This window comes from Tamandua tetradactyla, chromosome 10 (assembly GCF_023851605.1).
Source record: "Tamandua tetradactyla isolate mTamTet1 chromosome 10, mTamTet1.pri, whole genome shotgun sequence".
In the NCBI taxonomy this organism is placed as follows: domain Eukaryota; kingdom Metazoa; phylum Chordata; class Mammalia; order Pilosa; family Myrmecophagidae; genus Tamandua; species Tamandua tetradactyla.
Genome location: NC_135336.1, coordinates 4793792 through 4803395, shown reverse-complemented (window position 1 = coordinate 4803395; position 9604 = coordinate 4793792).

Below are 9604 nucleotides of genomic sequence, written 5' to 3'. Positions count from 1 at the left end.
CACTCCTGACTCTTCCCATCCCTTCTCTAGCTGTTCCTTGGAGCACGGATGAGCTCTACTTATCCTATTCTGCCATCTTCCAGGAACTCTGAGTACCAAGTCTTTTATAAACACTTTCCTTGATTTTGTCCCTTCCCTTAGCTTCTCCCAGTGATACGTGATTTTCTTTTTCAGCACACTAACAATTTAGCTTAAACCTATTATAATACTATTGAGAAACTATTGAACAGCTATGTCTCATATACAGAGAACCACATGAACCAGATGCCTCAGATAAAGGGAGAGGCATTGTGCTTATCAGAAAGAGCATGGGGCTTTATAGCTAAATGGAAAGAAGTAGATTCTAATCCTAGCCCTGCTACTTATTACTTCAGTAGATTTAAATAAATCCTCTTAATTTCTCTGTAACTTAACTTCCTCACCTGAAAATTGAAGGTGTTAATACCTTAATTATAGGGTTTTGGCAAAAACTAGATATTTTGCTAGGTATCTAATATATAGGCATACCTCATTTATTGTGCTTTGCTGTATTGTGCTTGGTAGATACTATGTTTTTGTTTTTGTTTTTGTTCTTACACATTTGTAGGTTTGTGGCAACCTTGCTGTGGTGCTTTGGAGCTATATATACCCAAGAAAAATATGTTCTTAATCTTATTCCTGTGGGTGTGAACCCATTGTAATAGGGCCTTTTGATGAGATTACTTCAGTTTAAGGCTCGCCTCAATCAGGTTGGGTCTTAATCCTATAAAAAGTCCTTTATAAGTGGAATGGAATTCAGAGAAAAAGAGAGAAAGCCACAGGAAGCAAGAAGCTGAAATTCAACGGAAACTGGAAGATAATGGAGAGGCCAGGAAAGGCTACCATGTGCTTTGCCGTGTGACAGAGAAAGGACTAAAGATTGTTGGCCATCAGCCCCTGAATGCCAGTCTTGGGGAACAAATCATTGCCTTTATGAAGCCTTGATTTGGGCTTTCTCTTAACTTCAAAATCATGAGCTAATGAATTCCCATTGTTTAACAGAATCCAGTTCATGGTAGCTCTGCCGGTTGGAAAAAAAAAATACAGGACAGGGAGGACTGGAGGAGGGCACAAAATTGAAGAGTACTAGTAAGAGTAACTTAAAGGATAAAAAGAGGAAGAGAGAAATAAATATACAGGCCTGACAAATAAAACCCAAAGGATAAAATGGTAGATTCAAGAAATCCCTTGTAGTAATAACTGAAAGTTAATGGACTAAACTTATCAGTGAAAAGATACAGATTGGCAGAATGAATTAAGAAATATAATCCAGCTATATGATGCTTAAAGAGACTCATCTTTAGACACAAGGATACAAATAGATTGAAAGTGAAAGGATGGTAAAAGATTTTCCATGCAAGCTGTAACCAAAAGAAAGCAGCAGGAGCTAAACTAATAACAGACAAAATAGACTTCAAAAGTAAAAACATCATAAGACACAAAGAAGGAAACTGCATATTAATAAAAGGGAGAATTCACCAAGAAGAAATAACAATCATAAATGTTTATACTTCCAATTTAAGGAATTCCAAAGTACACGAGACATTGACAAAGCTGAAGGGAGTGATAGACGTTTCAACAATAATAGTAGGAGACCTTAATACAACACTCTCCTCTATAGACAAAGCAACCAGACAGAGATCAGCAAGGAAATAGAGAACTTAAACAATTTGATAAATGAATTAGATCTAACAAGCATATAGGTCATTACACCCTAAAGCAGCAGGATATACATTCTCCTGTAGTGCTCATGGCACATTCTCCAGGATAGATCAAATGCTGGAGCACAAAATAAGTCTTTGTAAATTTAAAAACATTAAAATTATTCAAAGTACTTTCTCTAATCACAATGGATTTAAGGCAGAAATCAATAACCACCAATGAGTGAGAATGTTCACAAAATATGGAGATTAAATAACACACTCTTAAACAACTAGTGGGTCAAAGAAGAAATTGCTAGAAAAATTTGTAGCTATATATGTAGCGGAGAAGCTTAGCCAGTATAGGTATGCCTAAGAGTTACTTCTGGAGGACTTTTTTGTTGCTCAGATGTGGCCTCACTCTCTTTAAGCCCAACTCTGCAAGTGAAATCATTGCCCTACCCCTTACATGGGACATAACATCCAGGGGTGAAAGTCTCCCTGGTAGTGTGGGAAACGACTCCCAGGGATGAGTCTGTCCCTGGCACCATGGGATCAACAATGCCATCCTGACCAAAAGGGGGAAGCGAAGTGTAACTAATGAAGTATCAGTGGCTGAGCAAGTTCAAATGGAGTCAAGAGGCTACTCTGGAGGTCATGCTTATGCAAGCTTCAGTTAGACATAACTTGCCAAACCCCAACCAAAACCATTCCAGCCAATCCTAAAGAACACCTGGGGCAATATATAAGATTCTACAAAGGTTTCATGCACTAGGGTAACTTTCCAGAAACCTACAACCCCCAGATGGGACCCTGGACAAGTCCTGAAACCTAGAGGACCCAGCCTCTCCAGAGCATCAGCTACTTCCATTTATATTATTGACATCCCTTCCAACATGAAAAACTTAGCATGACCATAGCCCAAATACTCCTAAAGAGTGGATAGAAAGATCAAAGGTGGTGGTGGAGTTATACAGAGAAGGTAGGGTTTAACAAACAAATATGATTGCTGAATCATTATATTGATATTTCTTCTAGTCTCCTGTATCTTAGAGCAGCTAGAAGTAAAACCCTAAAATTGTGGAATTGTAACCCATACCAAACTCTGAAATCTGTTCTACAACTAATCATGTATACTTTAAAATCTATTGCTTTTTTCTATATATATATATATATTTTTTTTTACAAAAGAAAAAGAAAAAAGTTGATTGTGATGATAAAAAAATACTTATTTCCTGTATTAGTTAGGGTTCTCTAGAGAAACAGAATCAACAGGGAACACTTGCAAATACAAAATTTATAAAAGTGTCTCAAATGACCGCGGGAATGCAGAGTCCAAAATCCACAGGGCAGGCTGTGAAGCCAATGATTCCAATGGAGGGTCTGGACGAATTCCACAGGAGAGGCTCACCAGCCGAAGCAAGAAGAGAGCCTGTCTCTTCTGAATCCTCCTTAAAAGGCTTCCAGTAATTAGATTAAGCATCACTCATTGCAGAAGACACTCCCTTTTGGCTGATTACAAATGGAATCAGTTGTGGATGCAGCTGACATGATCATGATTTAATTCTATGAAATGTCCTCATTGCAACAGACAGGCCAGCACTTGCCCAACCAGACAAACAGGCCAAGTTGACACATGAACCTGACCATGACAGCCCACTCCTTGTCAACTTGACAGCTATACGTACCACCTTAAACCATACCTAATTTCTAAATAAAAAACATAAAACACACTTTTTTTCTTTCACCTAACAATACTCAACTGTCCTGCATATAACTGGAAATACATTAAATCTCTCCAGAATAGGGTGCAAATCCTTGGGTAATATTCATTCTTAAACTTGATATCTTACAACTTAAATAGTATAACATGAACAAAACAGTAGTACAGTCCTCATTTCTGTAATTGATCACGTGGTTGAAGTTCATATTTATCACTACCTTTTTCCACTACCCATTCCATGTTCCCTTTACCCTCAGCACGCACTTCAGCTGGCCATGATTCTTTGCCTGGTGGGGTGACCCAAACCTTCATTCCTGAAGTTTCAGAGCCATTGGTAGTCCTGCCTAGATTGGGTTGTAGCAGTTTTCCATTGATTTTAATCACAGGGCATGGTAGTACTAAAAGATGCTCTAGTGGATCTCCTATATTCCAAGAAAACTCTTCTTTGCCTCCATTATGTAGTTGTAGTCCTACTTTCCCCTGATAGGGTCAATCACCCCAGACAATAATGTAATCCCCTTCTTGACTTGTTAATCCAGTGGCATAAGTAGCCCAAAGTGACCAGGTGGCAGTCTTAGATTCTAGTTCAATGGAATCGTTGTTTCTCCTGGTGGAAGCACTCCCTGTTTTGGAACGAAAACCTGTAGACCAGCAGAGCTCAGGGTTGCAGGGACAGGAAGAAAAAAGTTTCCTGGTGGATTACTAGGGGTAATAGTGAGTGGTACCATGCCCTTTTCCACCCCTTGGTTTCTTGACCCATGGATCCTGGCTATGGAAGAAACAGCACCACACAGTGGACGCTGATTCAGAGCATATACAGCTTCCTGGAGAACATTACCCCAGCCTTTAAAGGTATTGCCACCTAGTTGGCACTGTAAATGAGTTTTCAAAAGGCCATTCCACCATTCTATCAATCCAGCTGCTTCTGGATGATGGGGAACATGGTAAGACCAGAGAATACCATGAGCACTTCATTTACTGTGAAGTGTGTTCCTTGATCCGAAGCAATGCTATGTGGAATACCATGATGATGGATAAGGCATTCTGTAAGCCCACGGGTGGTAGTTTTGGTAGAAGCATTGCATGCAGGGAATGCAAACCCATATCAAGAGTATGTGTCTATCCTAGTTAGAACAAATTGCTGCCCCTTCCATGAAAAGAGTTGTCCAATGTAATCAACCTGCCACCATGTAGCTGGCTGGTCACCTCGGGGAATGGTGCCATATCGGGGGCTGAGTGTGGGTCTCTGCTGCTGGCAGATTGGTCACTCAGCAGTGGCGTAGCCAAGTCAGCCTTGGTGAGTGGAAGTCCATGTTGCTGAGCCCATGCATAACCTCCATCCCTACCAACATGACCACCTTGTTCATGAGCCCATTGGGCAATGACAGGAGTTGCTGGGGAGAGAGGCTGACTAGTATCCACAGAATGGGTCATCTTATCCACTTGATTATTAAAACCTTCCTCTGCTGAAGTCCCCTCTGGTGTGCATTCACATGGGACACAAATATGTACATGTTTTTAGCCCACTCAGAAAGGTCTATCCACATACTTCTTCCCCAGACCTCTTTGTCACCAATTTTCCAATTATGGTCTTTCCAAGTCCCTGACCATCCAGACAAACTATTTGTGCTAGTCTGAATCTGTGGTGGACCCCAGAAAAGCCATGCACTTTGATCCTCATTCTATATTGCTGGGTGGGAGCATTTTGATTGTTTCCATGATGTGACCCACTCAATTGTGGGTGGTAACTTTTGATTAGATGATTTCCATGGAGGTATATCTCCACCCACTGAAGGTGGAGTTGCTTGCTGGAATCCTTTAAAAGAGGAAACATTTTGGAGAGAGTCCCTTTTTGGTAGAGCCACGAGAAAGCCAGCAGATGCCACCATGTTATCCATGTGCCCTTCCAGCTGAGAGAGAAATGTTGAACATCGTTGGACTTCTTGAACCAAGGTATCTTTCCCCGGATGCTTTAAATTGGACATTTCTATAGACTTGTTTTAATTGGGACATTTTCTCGGCCTTAGAACTGTAAACTAGCAACTTATTAAATTCCCCTTGTTAAAAGCCATTCTGTTTCTGGCATATTGCATTCCAGCAGCTAGCAAACTAGAACACTATTAGCAACACCCCATGAGTCAGTATACAAACACACCTCTGGCCAATTCTCCTTCCAAGCAAAATGAACAGCCAAGTGCACTGCTCGCAGTTGTGCCCACTGGGAGGATTTCCCCTCACCACTGTCCTTCAAGGACACCCCATAAAGGGTGTTATAGTACTGCAGCTGTCCACTTTCAGGAGGTACCTGCATATCGTGCTGAACATTCTTCCTCAGTCAATTCACTGTAAGGAACTCCCCAAGAGGCCATTGCTCTGGTCTGGGAAAGAGAAGGTAATATGGCAAGAGTGGAGACCATGGGCATTTGGGCCACTTCATCATGTAGCTTACTTGTGCGTTCAGGACCTGCTCTGGCCCTATCTCATATATACCATTTCCATTTTACAATAGAGTGCTGCTGTTCAGGCCCAACTTTATGGCTTCGTGGGTCAGATAACACCCAGCTCATGATAGGAAACTCAGGTCTCATGGTAGTTTGGTGGCCCATGGTTAAGCGTTCAGTCTCTACTAAGGCCCAGTAGCGGGCCAAAAGCTGTTTATCAAAAGGAGAGTAGTTATCTGCAGCATATGGTAAGGCTTTGCTCCAAAATCCTAAGGGTCTGCGTTGTGATTCTCCTATAGGGGCTTTCCAAAGGCTCCAGACAGCATCTCTATTTGCCACTGACACTTCTAGCACCATTGGATCTGCTGGATCATATAGCCCAAGTGACAAAGCAGCTTGTACAGCAGCCTGGACCTGTTGCAGAGCCTCCTCTTGTTCAGGTCCCCACTCAAAATTAACAGCTTTTCTGACCACTCAATAAATGGGCCGGAGTAGCATGCCCAAATGAGGAATATGTTGTCACCAAAATCCAAAGAGACCAACTAGGTGTTGTGCCTCTTTTTTGGTCATAGGAGGGGCCAGATGCAGCAACTTATCCTTCACCTTAGAAGGGATATCTCAACATGCCCCATACCACTGGACATGTAGAAATTTCACTGAGGTGGAAGGCCCCTGTATTTTTGTTGGATTTATCTCTCATCCTCTGACACGCAAATGCCCTACCAGTAAGTCTAGAGTAGTTGCTACTTCTTGCTCACTGGGTCCAATCAACATGATATCATCAATATAATGGACCAGTGTGATGTCTTCTGGGAGGGAGAAATGATCAAGTTCCCTGTGGACAAGATTATGACATAGGGCTGGAGAGTTGGTATACCCCTGAGGTAGGACAGTGAAAGTATATTGCTGACCTTGCCAACTGAAAGCAAACTGTTTCTGGTGGTCCTTACTAACAGCTATTGAGAAAAAAAGCATTTGCCAGATCAATAGCTGCATACCAGGTACCAGGGGATGTATTGATTTGTTCAAGCAGTGATACCACACCTGGAACAACAGCTGCAATTGGAGTTACCACCTGGATGAGCTTATGATAATCCACTGTCATCCTCCAAGACCCATCAGTTTTCTGCACAGGCAAAATAGGAGAGTTGAATGGGGATGTAGTGGGAATCACCACCCCTGCATCCTTCAAGTCCTTAAGAGTGGCAGTAATCTCTGCAGTCCCTCCAAGAATCCGGTATTGCTTCTGATTTACTATTTTGCTCAGTAGAGGCAGTTCTAGTGGCTTCCACTTGGCCTTTCCCACCATAATAGCCCTCACTGCATGAGTTAGAGAGCCAATGTGGGGATTCTGCCAGTTGCTCAGTATGTCTATTCCAATTATACATTTCAGAACTGGGGATATAACTACAGAATGGGTCCAGGGACCCACTGGACCCACTGTGAGATGGATCTGAGCTAAAACTCCATTGATCACCTGGCTTCCATAAGCCCCAACTCTGACTGGTGGACCAGATTGACATTATGGGTCCCCTGGAATTAATGTCACTTCTGAACCAGTGTCTAATAATCCCCAAAATATCTGATCATTTCCTTTTCCCCAATGCACAGTTAGCCTGGTAAAAGGGCATCAGTCTCCCTGGGGAAGGCTTGGAGGAAGATTAACAGTATAAATTTGTGGCAGTGTAACAGGGTTCTCCCCAAAGGGACCTGGCCTCCCCTTCATTCAAGGGGCTCTGGGTCTGTAAACTGTTTCAAGTCTGGAAATTGATTACAGGGCCACGACTCTGTATTTTTGTAATTCATGTTAGACTTCAGTTCACTTGACCTAGAACTCTTTTGTTTATACAGCTCCAACAAGAATTTAGTAGACTGCCCTTCAATTGTATTTCTAGGTACCCCATGATTTACCAGCCAATGCCACAAATTTCTGTGAGTCATATAATTTTGACACCTGCTTTGAGCTTGCTGTCTATTATAATAGCCAAGTCTACCCTGTCTTTGGTGATTAAGTGCAGCCTCCTGGCTTCTGCCAACTCGGGATCCCATCATCCCCATTGTGTTTAAGGATTCCAGCTCAGTGACAGCAGTTCCTACAGTAATATCTGACCTACAGAGAAGTGCAACCACAGAGCTCTTCAGGGATGGTGGTGCCAGCCCCCAAATTTATTTCTCACTGTTCTGGTAAAAGATGCATCCTCTGGGCATTCCTGGGGTGTAAGAGCAGGCTTTGCATGATAAGTCCACTCTAGCATTCCAATCTCTCTAAGCCTCTGGATCCCCTCATCTACATTATACCAGGGCAGTTCTAGCATTTCAATCTCAGGTAATGTTGGCCATCTTTTGATCCATGTTTTAACCAACCATCCAAACAAACTGTTAATACCTATTCTAACCCCTCAAGCTATAGCATTGAATGCAGAATGCATATCAATAAATTCAGCCTGATCCAGCCTTATATCCCTCCCACCACTATCCCACACCCTTAAATCCATTGTCACACATATCCCCCTGATTTCTGTCTATATAAATTGGAAACCTCACACAGTTCTTTTGGAGTATTAAATACTTCCTCATGTGTGATACTTTGTACCTCACCTTTAGGGGCCTTTTGGGACTTTAGTCTAGTTATAGGTCTGAAAGAAATGATGGGTGGTGGGGGTGGGTCATGAAAACAATTAGAAATATCTTCCAGGCCATTTGCTTCAGGGCCTTCGTTTGCAGTTTCATCTGTTGAAACAGAATTAATCACTCTAGGGCTAATCCTTTCAGGAGGAGGTTGGGTGGCCAACTCCTCAAGGCAGGCTGGAGGTGGGGTGGTTATGTCCTCAGGGCAAACTATTACAGGGTTATCTAGAGAAGACTCAGCATGACCTAGGGTTTCAACCTCACCCCCGACATCATTATCAATCCATATGTCACCATATGTCCGTTTTTCAGGGTTCCACTCCTTTCCAATCAATGCCCTCACTTTAATGGCAGACACCATGCAACATTGGATTTCAGTTTATGTTGGAAAGTTGCTACTCTAACAATAGGATTCTGAGTCTGATTTTCAGAGATCTCAAGTCTACAGTTACAGTAAATAAGATTTTCCTTCAGGATACTCATAGAAACATCTCCATCTGTCAGACGGCGGTTAAGCTTCTCGCTTGAAGCCTTAAGCCCATCCCTTTCACTCCTTAATGTAGCCAGTGTATCTAGCAACAGCCAGCCAACATCTCTATACCTCTTATTTCCACAAAACTCTGTAAAGGTGTCAAAAATATTATCCCCCAGAGCCCGGCTTCATACAAGTGAAGCATTAGGAGAATCAAATGGTGATATATTGACTATCTCTTTTTCCAACTCACTCCATGGATTGGGAGTGTCATTCTGATTATGGGAATCAGAGTCCTTAGTGCCTTTGAGTCCAGTCAGAGTAGAAACCCATTTTTAAGATTGTATTTCTTAAGAACCACTCCTGGTACCAAGATGTATTAGTTAGGTGAGAAACAGAATCAACAGGGAACACTCGCAAATATAAAATTTATAAAAGTGTCTCACGTGACCATGGGAACACAGAGTCCAAAATCCACAGGGCAAGCTGTGAAGCTGACAATTCTGATGGAGGGTCTGGAAGAACTCCACAAGAGAGGCTTGTCAGCCAAAGCAGGAAGAGAGCCTGTCTCTTCTGAATCCTCTTTAAAAGGCTTCTAGTGATTAGATTAAGCATCACTCATTGCAGAAGACACTCCCCTTTGGCTGATTACAAATGGAATCAGCTGTGGATGCAACTGACA